The 20,574-nt window shown below is 34.7% G+C and overlaps 1 pseudogene; it reads left to right on the forward strand.

The window, feature by feature from the left end:
* The window catches only part of LOC143869723 (uncharacterized), a 47,274-nt pseudogene that overhangs the window by 4,902 nt on the left and 21,798 nt on the right, over positions 1-20,574 (forward strand).

Raw genomic sequence — 20,574 nt, forward strand, 5'->3', positions numbered from 1 at the left:
ATCATGGTTGATCCATATGAAGACATACTTAAAAGGTCTAGATAAAGATATGATAAAGACAATTGAAAATGGTTTTGATTTAAATGTTAAATCCAAAAGATCAAATGATTATGATAAAAAATTATCTTTACTAAATACAAAAGCCCTAATTTCAATATGTTGTGCATTACCACCTAACATTTATGAAAAAGTATCCTCTTGTAAAAATGCTAAAAATGTTTTGTACTCTATTGAAAATCTTCAAAATCAAAACATGTACTTAATGTGATTATCTAATGAAGACCCCTTGAATAATGCCGAATGCACATTTGAAGAACTTGTTGAAAATGTCCAAGAATTACATAAGAAACTTGAGGATCAACTAGCTAAGAATTCAAACTTGAAAAATAATTTAGCTAGTATTCACAAGGAGTTTAGGTCACTAGAAATAGATCATGCACATCTTAGTGAAGAAAATGAAATTTTTAAAAAAGATTTTATTGAACTAAGTGATACTATTGCTTCACTAAGAGAGGAAAATCTACTCCTTAAAGAAGAAGAAGAGAAAATTAAAATGCTTTCATCTCTTGAATTAATAAATTTTAAAATGGAAATCAATGACTTAAACATCAAGAATGAAATATTAATGTTGGAAAATCATTATTTATAAGAAAGTGCAAAACATAGTTTTCATCATAGTCATTCTTGTAAATCATCTTGTTCATCCCGTCCATCTACCTACTCATATATGTCTTGTGATTTTTGTGGTAGATTTGGACATTACAAATCTAAATGTATGTTTAGATTTGTAAAAAGTAGTAAGTTTGTTTGGGTTAAAAAGGACTTATCACCTAGGACAAACTTACTTGGAACCAAGATGGTTTGGGTTTCAAAACCCCTAACATGATCTATATTGTGTTTATTTTAGATTAGGGGATGTGCTTTAATTGAATATCATTTAAAAATATATTTGTTGATACAATGTGCTTGTTCTTGTTTAATTTTTTTTGTATCAATATATGTTGTGCCTAAAATTGAAAATCCTTTCAAAACATGTGTATATAGATATCATATGCTCATATTTGCTTAATATATATCTATATATATCACCTTAAAATTCAAAGTCTATATGATTAAATGTAATTAATTTGAGACTTTGATATGATGAGCCTAATTGAATATCATTTTGAGTTTCCTAGTTTAAGTGCCCACATATACTTAAAAATCATCATGCACTTAAAATATGTCATTCATCCACATGACAACCACAATAGAGCATTTAATGTGAAAACCATAAATTGATCTTTCTAGAATATACAACAACATCTCTTGCCCATGTGTTCAAATTAAAAGCTTCAAGTACATCTTTAAAATTTGAACCAGTTTTGGTAGTTGCTATGAGTTAGGCTAATTGATCACATCATTCTAGAAAAACCAAAAGAAAAGAAACCCATAGGTTTTAAGGCTTGAACTTAAATGAAATTATTTGTGGCAATCAAATAGTATCTGAGCAAAAATTGAGAAAATGCCAAAGTACTATTCTTTGAACTTTATTTTGGACAAACATGGCACTTGCTAGACAATTGAGTATTTAATTGTTTTAATATATCATTTCTAGCAAAACTAAGGTATTAGATGCTATGTCTAAGAATTCACTTCAAATCCTTTCTTAGACAACTTTTTGTGCCCTAGGTGAACGAACATGCACCTAGTTGTCCTATCAAAATCCATTCTATTACATGCTTAATGATTTTCATCAAATCTAATAAGAATCATAGATGGGTTAAAAATTAGTGTATTTCCAAAGAGCTTTAATTGGATAATCTGATGACTAAGATGAACCTTAATATGTACAGATATGTTATATGTATTTTGTTCAAGTAGTCATGAAAGTTCATAAATGGAATACATGTGTCCAAGGTAGTTTGCATCATTTGATACATATATATTATAAAATCCTTAGATTTTTCCCTAAGTTCATAAAAGGATATATATTATATAGGAAAGCTAAATCATGAATCTAGATTCAATGTATGACTTGAAATGAAAATATCATAGAAATCTAGAATCATATTTGGGCATTTACTCACTTGAGTAAAATTAAAATTCACTAAGGTGGTTGTATACATTAGATTGTGATGGGAACATGTGCCTCCCACATATTTTTTGGTTTTCAATAAGGCTTATGCACCTTGTGCCTAATGCCTTGTCATTTTACATGTGGTTGTGGATGTAGATGTAATGTTTGGACCATGCACATTATGTGTCATGTCCTTTGTGTCCAAACATGGTAGATTATCCATGGAAACCTTGATGATCATATCTTTCTCATAAGGTATACTCTCACCTTCATGAATCACGGATGTCTCTCTAAGACATGGTACTTTATCGACCATGCTCACTATGTCTTGGTCCTATAGAATTAAACTAAAATTGGTTTATACATATTCTATAGTTATCACCCCTTGTTTGATAATATCTACACATATGAGATGTTAAACCTTAATCTTAAAAGTCACTCAATTGGTGCCCTTAGCCTTCTTAGATTCTAAGAGGGAGATGGTACATTCACATTAATTAAAATATCTAACAAATTGGCCTTGTGCCAACATCTCAAACATGAATAGGTATACATTTATATGTGATCTCCCTAGCTAGTTATGTATATTACATACTTAGGGAAGTAAAGCTTGAATTTAAAATATTATATCACATTTAGGGGGAGCATGAGCCAAAGATTAAAAATCTTTTGTGCTATGCTTGTTTATCATGATGAGCTAGACTATGGCTATCATTTTATCATGATAAACTGACACTTGGAGAGTAAGTGTCATTGTAGCCCAAGGGTTGAGTTTAACTTGGTATCTTTTGGAAAATATATCCAAAAACCTTTGGAGTCTATACAAGGACATCCCTTTGGATTCATGCATTGCATGATTCATTTTCAAAGGGGGAGCTTAAAGGTAAATTTGTCCTTAGTTACTTATCATATGATTTCTAATGTGGTTATCACCTCACCTATGATAAGTACACTCATTTGGAGCATGATTGCTCCACATGGGTTGTTCGGGCTTGTCTTGTGCTTTTATGTGTGTTTTAGAGTTAAAGACAAGAAGCCCATAGCCTAGGTCTTAGTGACATATTCTTCTAGGCTTTTTGACTTATCTTGGATGATCTAATATGATGTCATCTATTCCGAGAATAAGTTTTGGTGGCCAAGTATTCCATTGTCATATCTTTGGCCTATTATGTCAAGTCATGCCTTAAATCTTAAGTCTATCTAAGGCCAATGACAAATACTAAGGGGGCTTATCATGCTAAACTATACACTTGCTTGTTTTCTTTCATGATAAGTAAAATATAAGCTTTAACTTGCTAATCTATTATTATATTATGGGTCATAAGGTAGATTAATATTGGATTTATACATATACTATAATATACCATAAAAATTTATGCTAAAATTGAAATGTCTCTTTGTTTTGCCAATATAGGCTTGATTTGTTTTGTGATTATTCATTTCCTATGTTGATTGTCTCTTATCATGCCATATATACTTTGGATTATACTTTGATTTTAATTGGTAACTCATGATGAGAAGTTAGGGGGAGCATCATATTCTCATTGAATATCTTTGATGCTTTATGTAATTGTGCTTACATGCTTAATCATTCCTTTTTGCTAATGCCAAAAGGGGGAGAATTTGTATAATTGATTAGGTCCATTACCATATGCATTCTTGTAATATAACTTGTTAAATATAACTCATGCATATGTTGAGGGGGAGTAGTAATGATTAAATTGTCTATCTAATCCTCATAAGAGGTTCCTCCCACCTATCTAATCAATTTGGTTTGTCATCATCAAAAAGGGGGAGATTGTAAGCCCAAGGGTTCCCCATGGGTTTATTCAATCACCTTGTTTTGATGATTAACAAACACAAATTGATTAGTCGTTTATGGACTAATCATTTGCCTTGAGTGTTGTGCTATACACAGGGAATTCACATGTCAATCCATGCTAGCACACACCATTGATGGCCTATGCTTGAAGATGAACCAAACAAAGGACAAAGGAGCTAGAGCATATTTGGACAAACCATACCTTGGAGGATCAACTAAGGAGAAGTTCCACACAATCATCTCAAAGCATTGAACAAACAAAGAAAGATCAATGAAGGCCAAAGCCTGTGGATCAACAACTTGCAAAGGAGCTTGAACCAAATGGTGGCATCATCCTTTGAAGGTGTCAAGCAAAGAAGCTCAACCTTGAAGATCCCAAAGCAAGCCAAGCACACCATTGAAGATCAAATGAAGATTGGCTCAAGAGAACAAGAGAGTACTTAGAATGGTAGTATGTATCACCTTTTCTCTCTTGTGTATTCTCTTGTCAAGGCACATTGTTTAAACCCCTAAAAATATATTTTTCAAAGAGACTAACACACCATTTAAGGACTTAAATGGATAAGTGAATGGCCATGGTGGTGTACCAACATGTTGGGACCCATATGGCATTCAACACAAGAATGAACAAAACAGAGTTCCGAAGCAACAACCTGGACCAGCAACTAAATCCTATGAAAACTTATTTAAAATATTTTCAAATATTTTTGAAAATATTTTTAACAGATAGCACTCATTTTTCTCATATCCGTAGAGTATAGGAACGTCAAAATCCGACGGGAAATGAGGGAGATATGAATTTTACAAGTTCGACACTATTTGCTGGAAACCAATCTCGGAACTCCGAGAAATGGTCCAGATTCTAAAATTAAAAGCTCTGTTTGAATTCTCGGAACTCCGAGAAATGTTTTTCTTCAAAAAAATATAGCCGTTGGGGTGCAACGGCTAGTTGATTTTTTGACCCAGTTTTGACTGTTTTACCCCCCAAACGGTCACATGGAGTTGGGACTTTATATATACCCATTCAAGGGTCCAAAACACTAGATGAACATTGTCCAACTTCAACAAACCATAGAAAATCATTTGTGAACAATTTTTGGGTTAAATTCTCTCACCAACCAAACTCTTTGTGCCTTGATTTGAGAAAATCTTTTGAGATTGGTTTAGGCTTAAACTTGTTTATTCTTGAGAGCATCCTTGGAGCTTCAACTTGCATTGTAGCCTACATATAGGCAAAGCTTTTATCTTCTTCTTTATTCGATCGGTGGCAAGGGCATCTGTTGTTTTTAATTCCCTCGGGTGAACCGCTTAGAACTCGGCGGAGAAGGAGAGTCATTGTAAAGGTGGAAGGGCATTCTTATTTAATTCCCTTGGAGTGTAAAAGCCTCAGAGCCGGGCGTCGTGGAGGTCTCAATAGTGGAAATCCTCAAGTGCGACCTTGAGAAGAGTGGAGTAGGCCGTGTGCCGAACCATTATAAATCTTTGTGTCACTTGTGTGATTGGTATTTCTCTCACTCCCTCTCACTCTCTTATTTGATTATTTGTGCTTAGAATTAAGTGAGTAGTTAGCATTGATAATCAACCTAAATATCTTAACCTTGCTAACTACGCTATTAAAATTACCTAATTAAGTTTGCTAATCAACAAGGGTTTTGAACTTATATTAATTTGTAATATTGTTTAAGTTCAACTATTTCAAACTTAATTAAACAAGGGATAAGTCTTGGAAGAAATCTTAGGAAAAGTTTTTAAAAGGTAAAGATTTTATAAACATCCTATTCACCCCTCCTCTAGGTTGCCAAACCAAGTCACTACTTGGATTTCACTCCTTACCGCCTTGTGTATGGAACAGCTTGTCATCTCCGGGTTGAATTGGAACATAAAGCTTTTTGGGCTATTAAGAAACTCAATTGTGATTTGTCTGATGCAGGTATTCATAAAAGACTTCAACTTGCTGAGTTGGAAGAGTTGCGGAATGATGCCTATGAGAATGCAAAAATCTACAAAGAGAAGACAAAAGCTTTTCATGAAAAATATATTTTGAGAAACTCGTTTCAAGAGGGTGAAAAAGTGCTTCTCTACAATTCAAGATTGCATATCTTTCCAAGTAAGTTACGGTCTCGATGGGATGGACCATACATTGTGCATAAAGTTTTCTCTCATGGTGCAGTCGAGGTTCTAAATCCAAGCAATGGTGAGATTTTTAAAGTTAATGGTCAACGTTTAAAGCCGTTTATTGAGTTGTCAAAGCCGAATATGGCAGAAGTAATGGATCTCCATGAACCTTCCTATTCAAATCATGCCTAAACAAATATGGTATGTACCCTCCTTTCTATTTTTAGCCCTCATATTTTTGTTTCTATTTTTAATGCATTGAGGACAATGCATAATTCAAGTATGGGGGGGTAGCTTTTAGAAACTTTCCTTTTCTAATCTTTTCTATAATTTAAAGTTAGAAAGTTTCTTTTCTTTTTAGTTTTAGTATTTTTTCTCAAATTAGAAAGAACATGGTATTCTTATAAATAAAGTTGTTTTCCTATTTTAAGAAAGAAAGTTAGTGAATATTTTAATTTTGGAATCCGAAAAATTAGAAAGAATACTTTTCTTTCTTAGTTTTGTTTTCTTTTGGAATATTTCTTTTAAAGAATTTGAATAAGAAATAGAAATAGAAACTTGCTTTTTGTATGGTATGGTGAAAAAGGAAAGAAAGGTTGAAAAAAAAAAGTTTTATTTTTAGAAAGTTTACCTTTTGATTATAGTTTTGATTTGTAGCCTTTTTGACTTGAGCTACTAAGTCTGAAGAGTTTTATGCCTAGTTCCTTAAAGTCAACTAGCTTGAGAGCAACTGACTGAAAACTCCATACATGGGTCAATTAGAAAGCTTAATAAATCAAAGCATTCCACGTAATCAAAGGTAAAGCTTGAACTCGTATGCATCAATGTCTATGACATATGCAAATCAAAGATTAGTCGGACACTGCTTTGTAGCCTGGGTGTCTGGTGCATGCCCTGCATGTCATTCACGCCAAAAGCAGTAGAGGATTACAAAAAAGTGAGTTCTATTCTTAGAAAGTATGGGAAAAGTGGAAAGTGTGGTGGACCATATAAATTTGTAATTTTTCGATTAAGTTTCGAACTCAAATTTCTTTTATGGTACGATTACATTAGAAGCAAACTTAACGGAGAAGAGTAGGAAAAATTCAAAAGAAGATTCCTTACTTAAAATATTTTTCTAACTTTTCCAACTTGGGATAGGATGCAAAGTTTAAGTATAGGGGTATTCTTGTTCTTATATTTTGAGTAATTTATAAAAGAAAAAAGATTAGAAATTTTTAGCGTTATTCTATAGTGAGGTTTGAAAAGAAAAGTATGTTTTTAGAATTTTGTGTATATATTCACTGCAAACACTTACGAGAAAAAACTCGTCCACTAACCTAGGGGTTCAAAGGCTTGTTGCACGTGCTAAGTGCAATCGTGATTCCTACGAAAGTGAGTTAGGATTTTATTTTATTTTGATTTTTCTTTATTTTCTTTTTATTTGCTTGAGGACAAGCAAAGTTCAAGTATGGGGGAATCTGATGAGCACATTTATGTGTGAATGGTAGGAGTTAAAAGCATGTATTTTTTTCATTTAAACCGGTGCTACTAAGGTATTTTCTTTGTTTTTGGTGTTTCAGGGATATTTCTGAATTTTCACAAAAAAATAGAGCGAAAGAGAAGAAATTCCAAACAAAATTCAAGTATGGAACAACTATGAGATCACCACCATTGTGGCTCATAAATTGGTTGGTTCGAATAAGCCTTAGAAAATCATTTTAGGAGTGCAATCAATTTAAATGATGGGCTATAAAGTAGACGGCTTGGATTAGCTTATGGAAATTGTTTAGATGGAGCATTTTAGATCAATCATTTGAGTGGTCTAGACCACCCCATGAGAACGGTTTTGGAGGGCAACACATTTACGTTGTGGCTATCACTTGGACGATTTGGATCAGCATTAAGTGGGACCCACTAGTTTCTAGATTGAATTACACCATGGAATTCACCCATGATAATGGACCCACATTAATTTATTGTATGGTGTAGTGGTGCCAATATCAATTTTCAATTACAAATGGAAATTGGTTTGTGAAAGATGTTGACCGAATGGTGGTCCCTACATGGTGACGCATTGAATGGGGAGGTGGAAGTAGATAGTAGGGTCCACTAATATGCAATAAATTAAATTTGGGAAAGAGACATGTTCGGCCAATTTGGAGGTGGATTAATTGTGACATCATGATGAGAAGATAGCAAGATGGGTCACGGTTTCTATTTCAAGATGGAGAAATGACTAAATATCCAAGGAAATTTTTGACTAATCACTTGCTATATTTGCATGGGTTTTATGATATGCATACATGCATAGTTCTATAAACATGGGATTTTCGAGAACACATCAAAGAAAGCAATTGTAGTTTCTTTCTTTTTCTAGGGCAATTTTTGGCAACTCTTAATTAGGAAAATGGGCTGTGGTTATCAATTTAATGGGCTATTGAATTGGGTCAAAGGTGGTTTGGTCATGTTGGATTACACGTTTTGGCATATGAGGTGGGACTCACTTGGGTTTGGAGAAGGGCAGTTATGGAAACTTTGTATGAGAAAGCAAGAAAACCATATAAAGTGGGGCCCACTAGAAAGATGTGGACGTGTATGCATCTAGATTTAAATTAGAAAGGATATCATGAAAAGAGGGTAAATATTGGAAACTACCATGCAAAGGAATAAAGTGGACGTAGGTATGTGTATGGGATGTTTTCTAAATATTGGAAATTACCATGCAAGATGTTTTCTATATATATACGCTACCATGCAAAAGTACAAGGAAGGTAATATTATCAATAATAGCCGTTTTGGGTTATTATCATATGCAAGTGAAATAGCCCACCGACCTATTCTATTTTGGACAGTAGCTTGAACATTCATTTTCTTTATACTATGCAAAGGGGAAAGTCATCATTTTCTTTCAATGGTCAAAGAAGAAAAAGGAAAACTTCCATATTTTTCGATTTAAAAATTGGCAAGCAATTAATATCTTTTGTTTTCTTTTGGCAACCCATGTCATTTGGCAATTGTCTTTTGGCAAACAACTAAGAAGCAATTGTATGGTTTCTACAGTAAGAGATGGTTAGAAAAGTAAAGATGTTATAAAAAGAAAGTGATTGGACCATTTTGGGACTTTAAAAAAGGAAAAGAAAATAAGCAACTTTCTGGCAACGAACATGGTTAAGGAAGAGAGGATGGTCGGTTGCATGGAGGAGACTTATATATACATCTCTCTAATTTTTGCCCAAGGCTTTTTTTTATCCTCTTAACCTCTTTTTCTCTCTACCACACTCTTGCTCTCGCTCTCTCTCTATGCTTTTGGCTTGTTCTCTCTTTCTCTCTACTCTCTCTTTACTCTCTTGTTCTCTCAACTCTCTTTTCTCTCTCAACAAGAGCCAACTATCTAAGTTCCAACCCAAGGTGACATCAAGGAAGGAAGAGGATGATTCGACCATTGCAAGGAGAAAAAGACTAAGTTTTATTTAATTTTTGTTATTTATTTTAAGTTCAATTTAATGTAACTTTGTTTCAATTCAAGTTAGTGAAGAAGTAATTTGCTTTTGTTTCATTTCTTTTTAAAGTTCTATATGGCAATTCTTCTCTTCTCTATCTCCTTTATTTTTTTATTTTTTTTTCCATTTTCCATGAATAACTAAATCCTGGTTACTTAGAGTTTAGTTGAAACCATTGGAGAGGAGAAAAATATTCAATTAATTCCATCCAAAGTTTTTGTAAGAAATTATGTAGGGTTTTACTTTTGTACAATTCCGAATCATCCATGCCATTGGCTTTCCCCTTTTGTATGGATGATTGTTGATTAACAAAGATTAAATTCTATATAAATAATATAAATTAGAGGGTTAATTCGATTAAATACTCACAAATAATGACACCTTTTTAGATCTTATTATTTATTGACTGTTTAGTTGGATTTTTAACCAAATTCAATGGATTGTTTTAATTAATCAAATTTATCCAAACCCATGGTGGATTCTAACCCTAAGTACTCTTTTATATTGAATTAAGGATTTTACACTATTCCAAATTACTTTTGTAATTTTCCAATTCACTTAAGCCCTTAGAATTTGGTTTTCTAATTAAATTAGATAAGTAGTTAATAGAGATCATTAAAATTTGGTACACTTTGCCTAAATTAGGATTTTAAATAAGAAAGATCTTAGTTGAATTTTATTCTTAGATTGAATAGAATATACGTTTATATATAGTGTTCGCTCCGAGGTCTAAGTCCACGGAAATATTGAGTCCATTCCAGGTAACATTATATCATAGCTAGTATTCTAATCGGTAAAAGAATAGGATTGACAACTAGATTTCTCTTCCCTGAGTTCGACCCGTATTTACACGATCCGTGCACTTGCGGTTATTTAATATCACAATCAAGCGTGCATGGCCGAATAAAACAAAAGTTGCGGGCGCGCCTCATCAATTTTCCGCGCGCCCAATCAACTTGGAGTGCAGATATCAACCCCCAAAATTAACTATAAATATCACCCTAACCTCATTTCATTGGGATCTAAGTTTATCTAAATTTCTAGAGAGAGGGAGATAGAGAGAAAACCTAGTGAGAGAAAGTAGATCTGCCCTTCTTCATCTTCTTCGAGCATCTCCGTCTGGATTCTGGTCGTTCTCCGGCAACAATTCCGTCAAGTCTTCTTGTTCTTTGCCAAAGCTTCAAATGGATCTTGATTTTTGTCTGCAAATTCATTTGAAACCCTAAATTTGAAGTTCTTCCTTCTATTTCAACTTCAAAAAAATTCTAGATCCATTATTTTCTTCTGCTAGAGACTTAGATTCATACTTTAAGATTCTAGATCTACTATTTTTCTAACCTCAAAGTCCTAGATTGGTCAAAATCAGCAAAAACCTCATTAAACCCGAGCTGAAGGTAGAAAGAGAGCAGAGAAAAGAGGAGAATAAAGAGAAGAGAGGGGGGATCTGCTAAGATCCGGTCATTTTCACAATTATGACAAAGGCTCAGTTCAATTTCTCAGTCATCATCATTTGGAAGTAAAGAAGAGAATTTTTGAGCAGAATTTGCTAGGAAAGGATTAATTGAAGAAGTGGAAGAGAGCTATTAGGTCTGAAACACTGGATCTGAGATCAAAGAAGAAGGAAGCTAAGCTTCATTCGGCAATTCATTTGCAAGAGAGGTTAGAAAGTAGAGGAGGAGTTTCTTCATCGTTTTGCTAGAGAGATCACTAAAATTTCGGTTTCATCATCATTCAAAAGTGGAAATCAAAAGCTTTTCTCATTATCAGGTCAGATTGTTCATATTTCTAATTTAATAACATGGATTTCAATTTTGAATGTTTAATTTGATATGTTTTGTGCAAATTCGGATTTGTATTCCTTTAAGTGTTCTGTAGTCTGGAATTTATCGTCAATCTAATATATTTTAGTCTAGTTCAGGATCTCTTATATTTTAGATCATTTTGTACTCTGATTTGGATTTGGATCATCTTGTGTATTTAGAATTGCTTATACTTATAGATTATTATATGTCGAGATTTAGAGTTCAGATCAGACCTTTGTATTTAAAATTGCTTACAATTTACATTTACATTGATTAAGATAATCGCATTGCCTTAACCTCTTTTCTATGTTTCGATTAATGTTTCATTATATTTTTATTATAATAACTAGTAATGTATAGATTTAGTAATAGGAAAACATAGATTTTTTTTCTGTTTTTTAATATATATATATATATATATATATATATTTATATATATATAGCCTGATTTCCTTGTCTCTGTCCAAGATTTTTGTGCCAATGTCTTCAAGCCCCTAAACCGAAACCTTTACGTAAGGGCTGTGATTCAGTCTTTGCATTTGTTGTTTACACTCAGAAACTAAAATTATATCCGAATTTTTATTTTCTTTCATGCTCAGTATTTGCATGAACAAAGCATGGCAATGTATACATTTTTTTTCCTTAAAAATCTGAAGTCAATAACATGTCTCTTAACATGGCATTTATGTAAGATGTTGACCTGGTATTATTGGATTGTGAGCACCTGCTCTTTTAATAAGGCTAGCTAGTACATGTAATTAAAGATTTTTTTTTTTAGTTAGTTTTGTGAATTGATACACTTCTAGAAGTGTGAGCATGCGGTTCAATAATTTTTTCTTGTCAATTATTTATTTAGGTTGTATTCATCCTTCACAGTTTGCTTACATTGTTCACTACTTTGGGGTTATTCTTCATTGCTCATTCTCATCACCTGTTTCTACTATTTTTTTTATATGGTTAGTGTGAGCTTCGTTAATGTCATGAAATCTGAAATTCAGTTTGGACAGTTGCATAACATACATGTTATCCGTTATCTTCTTGAACTTTGTTAATGGCAAGTCAGTTCACACACTTGCCTATTAGTGTTTTCATATATTTTTGAGTCCTGTGTCTATGAAATATGTATGTGCTCCACAGTTGTAATCTATATTTAGTTTAAAACATTCAGTCACTGTTTTACGTGGCTTATGTACTAAATCGGTCACTCACTGTTTTATTATATATATATATATATATATATATATATATATATATTTAGGTCTACAGATTTATGCAATAGCTTAGTCCATATTATCCACTTGTGGTTCAATCTATGTCATCCACTTGTAGTTTAGTTCATGTCTTGAACGCCAAAATTCAACCTATCCTAAGCAAGCATATTGTAGTTTAGCTGAAGCTGTGAGATTTTCCAAGCCCAAAGCATCCTTTTACTTTTGATAAAATCAATCTCTTGTTTAATTTCAATTTTTGTAGCTTCATTATGCCCTAGTTCACACAGGTTTTGAGCATGATAAAATTGTCTTGGATACTTTATGATATGGTTTATGTCAAAACAACTCCTATTTATGGATTAAAAAATATATATGCCAAGTAGATGATTCTACAGATTAGTGGTCTTGTTAAAATCCATCAAATGATGATCAGGTTGGAGGTTTTATTTTGGCGCTTTCATCTGTATTCTTAAAAACAAAATTCAGGTGTTGATATAAATGAGTAAAGAGTTATGTATAGAAAAACATATTTTTGTGAAGTCTGTTTGCTTTTTCGAAATTCTGTTTCGTAATAAAAAACAAAAAAGTTTTGAAGCTTAGGATTGCGAATGTACAGAAAAAGATTTTTTTTTAGTTGTGAAGTATTGCATTAGGAAAAGAATTATGCTTATTTTGCCATTTACAGAGCAGATTTAGGGTGTTAATGATGGAATATAAAGTAAGAAAAAAGATAGTTGCATGTTATGGTCAAGCGTCAATTCTATCATGCTTAATGGATGCACACGTTTCTTTTAGTGTCTTTTTGGTAGCCTGTAGTTGTTATATAATTACAAGAGTGTGGTTGTAAATGTATTATTTTTGGGGGTCAGTTATAGGAAATAGGAATTTGTATCAAAAATTTGATGTTTTGGTGGAATTGGGCTTCAAAATTTATGAAGAGTCACATGGATGTATGAGCCTTAAATTCCATGTTCTCCATTTTGTGCTTATAATGGAAGGGCTAAGTTTTGTTTGTGATTTATTTGGGATTTAATTTTGTCATCTCAAGGTTTTTGAATTCAAATAAGTGTCATCAGGTTTTGTAAATCACCTACAAATCACCATGATTCTAGATACCTGTTTATCTTGTTATTTATTGTTTAATTTCAGTAATTATATATATATTTAGAGGAGTAGTGTTAATTTCTAATCTGAGAGTAGATAGTTGTACTGATGATGGGATACTTGTTGGAGTGTTGTCACACCATAGAGAACAAGGTAGTAAAAAAAGCAAATATGTGGGTATAGTTGTATATGGGGCTGTAGGGGAATCATTCCTTAATACAGTGTAGGAAAACTGGTTTTTTTATATTGCCTTGCTTTGACAAAGGACATCACCACAACTAATATAAAATGAAGCTAGTAGTGTTGATATCAAGGTATAGTAGTGCAGGAATTAATTAGCGATTATAGATATCAGCACAAGCACACACACAAATTGAATAAAGTTCAGTTTCCATCTTCACTGTTTGCACTACAGGTTGCATCATATTCCCTTCATATAGAATTAAGCCTTTATTATTTTTGTCCTTGTTAACTGTTATGTTGAAGGAATGTAAGGTTTAGGTTCTTCTTTATAAGCTTAGCCTTTCATAATATGCTCATAAGAGATAAAGTTGACGCAACTGCCAATTTTCATGCATCTTATTCCATATAGTGTTGCATATTTAGTTACAAATAATATCAGGATGAGTATATTTTGAAGTGTCGAATGGATACTATTAAAGAATATTAGGAGCATTCCTTTATTTTTTTATTTTATCATGAATTGATGTTTTCTAAATATAATTAGATAATTGCATTTTATTAGTCAGCCCAAGCTCAACCTTGAGGGACTCGCTCAGTCTAAGTAGTACTCCCCTCTCTTATTTAAAAGACTTGCTCAAGTGTTTTAGATGTATATCCCTTAAGACCTTCGGTTCTCCAATTCATTGCATAGAGGATGAAAGAGTTATCTAGAGCCCACCCTTGTAGGAGACAGGCTATGTCTCAGGCAGAGAAAGTCATACTCTTTAGAGAGACATGCTTTGTCTCATAACAAGCTTTATTTCTTTAGTGAGTCAACCCATTGGAGACTACCTCTAGTCTCACAAGTTGTAACCCTACTAGGTAAAGACTAATTCAGTCTATTAATGGCCTAATCCTTTAATCATTGTAGAGGCAATGATAAGGACACTTGGAGCCGACCTCTCTTTTAGGAGACTTGCCTAGTCTCATTACCACCCTTCCTTGTTTCCCCTTTCTCTAGAAGACATGCTTTGTCTAGATAGCAACCCCTCTTAGAGTTACTAGTCTAGGAGTCAGTTTTTAGCATAGGAGTCAGTCCTTCAGTTTCAGGAGTCAGTCCTATCATTATAGGGGTTAGAATTCTGTCCATCCTCTCATCAAGTCATGTGATTTTTATCCACTCTTGCAAGGTATAGGATGCCGTCCAACCCTTGCAGAGATGTGATTCCATCCAGTCCTCCCCGCAAAGCATAGGATGGTGTCCAACCTTTGCAGGATATCAGGAGTCTATCCAACCCTTATGATGATAGGATTCTGTCCTCTTGTGTCAAAAACAACAAAAAACACATCAAAAAGATCTGAAAAACCAAATATCTCAAAATTCTTGAGTCATTAGGAGCGTACTAGGAAGTTATGTTTCCGAACTACGTTGGCTTGATCCTCTTCCACAAGGTACGTAGTGCAGCTTGGGATCTTTTTCCCAGGTCCAGCCAAACTTTATAAATAAATCATTTCAAACATTTCAAAATAAACATGTTCAAATCATTCAAAAACAAAAAATTCTTCGAACAAATATTTTACAACTGTTTTCCGAAAGATCTTCCCCTAGAGTTAGAAGTCTGTCCTAGATATTTGGGGTGTCTTAAAGTTGGGAGTCTGTCTTGATTATGTTGATGCTTTATGTGTCTTGTCGTGTGAGTGTCCCTAGAGTTAGGAGGCCTGGAGTCGTGGTCGGTTAGACATTTAGTCAAGCCGATATCTAGACTAGGAAACACTTAGTTAGCCCATGGTTTTCCTTAGGACACACAGCCTAGTTACACATAGGACGTAGGGCCCACCTGCATCAGCTTAAGGCTAACCAACTTGCATTAGTTAGGACATATAGAGAATCCTAAAAAGTTACAATTCATTTAAACTTAAGCAATCGTACAAAAAGCTTTAAAAACTAGTCGGGTCTAGTTGATCGAGTCTAGGATAGCGGTCTTAGATGGTTAGGCATCGTAGTTTAAAATAGGTCACCGAACTACGTTGACTCTGATTCTTCCCGAGGCTCGGATACGTAGAGCAGCCGGGATGGATGGCCATCTTGGTCCGAGTCAAGTATCACATTAGAGTCTAGGGTTTGTTGTGTCGAGTCATGTGTGAAGTTGAGTTGTGCTGTGTGTTTTGTTATGTTTTCTTACTTTCTTGTACAGACTTTATACCTTTAGCTGTAGTATGCATGTGTTTGCCCATCTGTGCGACCCGATCCCGCGAGAGGGGTGGGGCGCGAGCCGCCACGCACTCTCTTGGTCTCTCGTACCCACGCGATTGGCGTGTGCATTTTAATTATTAATTTTAATTCATCTTTTATGTGAACTTGGGATCACTAAGGCAATCCGAATTCCACACAAAAGAGACTGACAGAGTCGCCACCTAGATGTGGGATCTAGGGCCCGAAATTAACCAGAAATCTAGACTCGCTACCTGGTTACAAGAATGGAAGGTATGGGGATTTATCCACCACATGCACCATTCCTGCCCGATAATCGGTCTTCGATTCCAAAAGCTAACTCTTTTAAATTTATTTTAAATGGCTCATTCAACTCTCTGTTAATGTGCTAACTACGGGACATGCATCCCATGATCTAATTTCAATGTGAATCCTAAATGTGTATCTTGATTTCTTAATTTGTCTGGATTCATTCTAAGTGAAAGTTCTCCTAAAGTTCTAATTTCATGAAAAATCCTAAGTGATTTGATTAAGCATTTACAAGAAAATTAATATACAAAACACCACAATTTGTTGTGGTGCCGACTCGCGGTTGGTATGCCATCAGACATCCAAGCTGCCTACGTACCCAAGCCTCACTGGGATCAGAGTCGACGTAGTTCGGTGCACCTAAGCTAAGCTACTTATGCCTAACTCAACTAAGACACCGACCTAGACGGGATTGACTGTTTCAACAGTTTTAGGAGAAGTTATTTAATTCAAGTTGAAGATTTTATTATCCTAGGATTTCATCTAAGATGCTATATGATTCTTATCTAAATGCAAGTTGTTCCTTAGACTAATGCAGGTTAGCCTACATCCTGGTTTACTAGGCTTGTCCTAGGGAAAGATTGGGTGACTAGTGTAACTAGACCTATGGCACGGTTGCTATCCATAGCAAGCGTCCGTGATGAGGCTGGACTCCTAACTCTAGGACTTCCTAAAACCTAAGACTCCCTAAAACTTAGGACACGACACGACACGACACCAGTGTTCCTAAATTGGGCTCTAATGGTTCTTACGACGGAAACCATAATCCAATGGTTCTGAGAGACACGAGATGAATCGATTTCAGCTTTTGGAGTTAGTTAATTTCAGATTTCAAGGCTTTTCAGTTTCTAGACATTCAAGGATTACCAATGGTTCTAGGGTTTACCAATTTCGACCCAGAATATCATCCAAGGAAGGGAATCGTGCGCTCTTTCCTTGTGCAATTTAATACTTAGGTTATAGCACCTTATTGCCTGGCATATCTCAGGATTTCCGTGGACAGTAACCTTGGAGCCAACAACGTGCTATAGCTTAAATATTCAAATTGTCAAAGATCGAGTGTAATAGGGATACGATTATGGATGCACTGGCCATTTTTCCAGGGAAATCTAAAGATCCTAAGATTGCTATTTCAATGGATTAAGGAGTTAATATGTGACAGAGATTTAAGGTTCTTTAGAGATTTTCAGATGATTTTTAATTAATTTCGGATTTTCAATGAATTTTATCAATTTTAAACCATATGAGTGATTTTACAAGGGAAACCGTTGCAAATGAATTCGAAATGAGTTGAAACTTCTACAGCAGCAAGATATGATGAGATGTAGCTTATTGAGAGATGTTTACAGATTTTTACATTAAGCTCATATTTAATTTTGATTTAACAATTAATTGACCAGATTGCAAAAATAACACAGAAACTACTAGAAATAGAAATCGAAATTCAGTAAAATTTCTACAGAAATAAGATATGAGTAAATATAGCATGCTGTGAGATTTTCATGAATTTTGGAAACTATTTACTATCAGTTTCGGATTTTTCAATTTTCAGCCCAGATTATGAATTAACACTACATCCCATATGAAATAAGATCTAAATCACTTAAAAATTTTACAAAAACTAGAAATATGGAATATAAGAATACTGTAAAAATGTGGAGAATTTTATCCGTGATCTGATGTCAGTAAAAATTCTCCCAAAATCTGATAAGTTTCAAAGAAAGTATAAAATGATATACCAAACCAATTTCAAAAATTCCCAAAAATTTATGGTAGAATGTATCAGTATTATATTATTTTCCTACGAAATTTCATTAATTTTGGAATTCGTTTAGTATATATTTTATTTTTCTTCATCGAAAAGATATTTTTGAAGAGTTTTCTATTTTTAAAACACGATTTTTGAGAAAATTACGATTCCGAAAAACGTCCTCCAACCTTGTTCTGATGTGATGAACACAAGAAAATTTTAAAATTCCAAAAAATAGATCATCCTGAGATGGCTATTTTTTCGAATTTCATAATTACTCAGCCAATATTTTAAATAAAATACCACTCTTCACTCAAATTCTAAAAAACCGTTGATCCAATGTCCGATCCGATTTGATAGTTATTTTACTCTATTTAAGTAGAACATCGTATTAAATTTTGGGACGAAACGGATTTGAAACACTCATGCAGATCATGATTTTTAGCTCACACATTTAATATTGAATTAAATTTAATTAAAGGCTAAAACCCATGCAAAAATCCGAAAATATACCAAATAATTCTAAAAAAAACCCGAGAACAGTGTACCTACCTACGGTCGAGGTCCTTGCCGAATCCAAGAGCCGGAGAATCCGAGAAATATCGCCGACGCGTAATCCGCTCCTCTTTCTTCCCTTTCTTTCTTCTTCTTCTTTACTTTTTTTTTTTTTTTATCTTGCTTCTCTCACGATGGATGGGGAGAGAGAGGTAGGGATGGGCTGTGAGAGAGAGAGAGAGAGAGAGAGAGAGAGAGAGAAAGGCCGAGAGAGAGTAAGAGAATTGAGAGATCGAGAATGAGAGAGTCAGAGAGATGGTGAGTGAGCGTGAGAGAGTAGAGAGGGATGAGTGCAAGGGATGGTGAGTGAGCCTGAGAGAGCAGAGAGGTGCGCGATGGAGAGTGCGAGAGAAAGGAGAAAAACAGAGAAGTAGAGTGGTATATATGGAGAGATGAGAGGGAGAAGCCGAGGGAGTTGAGAGATGAGAGTAAGAGAAAGGGAGTGGGATAACAGAGGGAGTGTGGGAGATAGAGTGTGACAGAGAGAGTGTGAGAGATAGAGGGAGAGAGAGAGAGCGGGATAGACCAAGAGAAAGGGAGAGAGAGAGAGAGAGAGAGGGAACAAAAAAAAACAGAGTATTCCAATACTCTGTTTTTTTTCACGCTCTTTTTTTTTTTTTTTATATATATGGGTGCTCTGATCAAGGGATAAGGGAACAGAGATAGTGAGAGATGAGAGGGAGAGACAGAGAGAGGTTGAGAGTGGGTGTTTGGGGAGTGAAAACAGAGGGGAGCATGGGAGAAAGATAGAGAGAGTTCTGTTGAGATAAAGAGGGAGATGGAAGAGAGAGATACGTGAGCTTGTTGTAGAGAGGAGAGGGAACATGGGAGATAAACAGAGGGTCGTCGGAATCCTGTTATGTTCTACTCTTTTTTTCTTTTTCTTTTTCTTTTTTTCAAAAACAGCGACCCCTCCCTTCTCCTATCCACCGTATTATCTCTTCTCCACCATCCCCCCAAAGCTGCCGTGAGTGAGGAAAGGTCGAGAGAGTCGGGTAGGCTGCTCTGTGAGTTTCGAAGGTCCTCCCTTTTCCCTCCACTACTCTTTCTATCCTCCTCCGAGAGAATTGCCGCACTCTGCTTTTTTTTTTTTTTATCTCCAAGAATCTCCCTCTCGGCTGCGTTTGAGGGGAAGTTAGAGGGCTTGACCTTGCCAATTCTTTTCTTCTCCCTTTCTAACGTGAGCTACTTTCTTTTTAAGGGTGGCTGCTAACATTCCTTAAAACATTGGCTGCCGAATATTGTTTCTAAAGTGGCTAGCTTTGTGAAAGACTTTCTAAATAAACCCAAACGTGATCTTCTATTTATGATGGCTGCCAATATTCTTCTCTAATGTGGGCCAAGAATTTCCAAAATTAAATATATATGGAGGAGAAAGTTAACAACATGACTTCTTTCATATATATTATTAACAGAAATAGATTAAAGGAAATCTCTTACGTGAACTACTTTTCAATAAAGAGGAATGGATCGATGGAAATGTGTTTTGCATTGTAAGTCGATCCACACCATCCATTTAGCATGCCATGATGTAAATTGGTTGCGCTCCCAACTCATTGGTGTAAAATGATCCGGATCGTCCATTTAATAAGCCACATTGAATGAAACAATGAGAGGCCCCACTTGAATTTGGTCGAACATGTCTCTCTTCCAAAATTGTGATTTCAAACATTAGTGGACCCACTCTTTATCCCACGCACGCCCATTCCAGTTTACATACCCATTTCACTTAGATGATCAAAACCGTTCATTTGATGGGCCCATAGAAATTGCATCCCAAAATAGTTCCATTGGATAATCTCAACCGTCCGATTTATGGGTCACGGCCCAAATAGATTGCGCGCCCCAAATCACTTCCATAGAATGATTTGAACTGTTCATTTGATGCAACATAATATAGATTGGCTGCGCCCTTCTAAATCATTTCTGTAGGCTTATCTGAATAACTTAACTTGATGATCGTAACAACATTGGTTGTTAAAACAACGTCT

This window comes from Tasmannia lanceolata, unplaced genomic scaffold (assembly GCF_043159265.1).
Source record: "Tasmannia lanceolata isolate RefF3 unplaced genomic scaffold, GAP_Taslan_0.1 ptg000003l, whole genome shotgun sequence".
Lineage (NCBI taxonomy): Eukaryota > Viridiplantae > Streptophyta > Magnoliopsida > Canellales > Winteraceae > Tasmannia > Tasmannia lanceolata.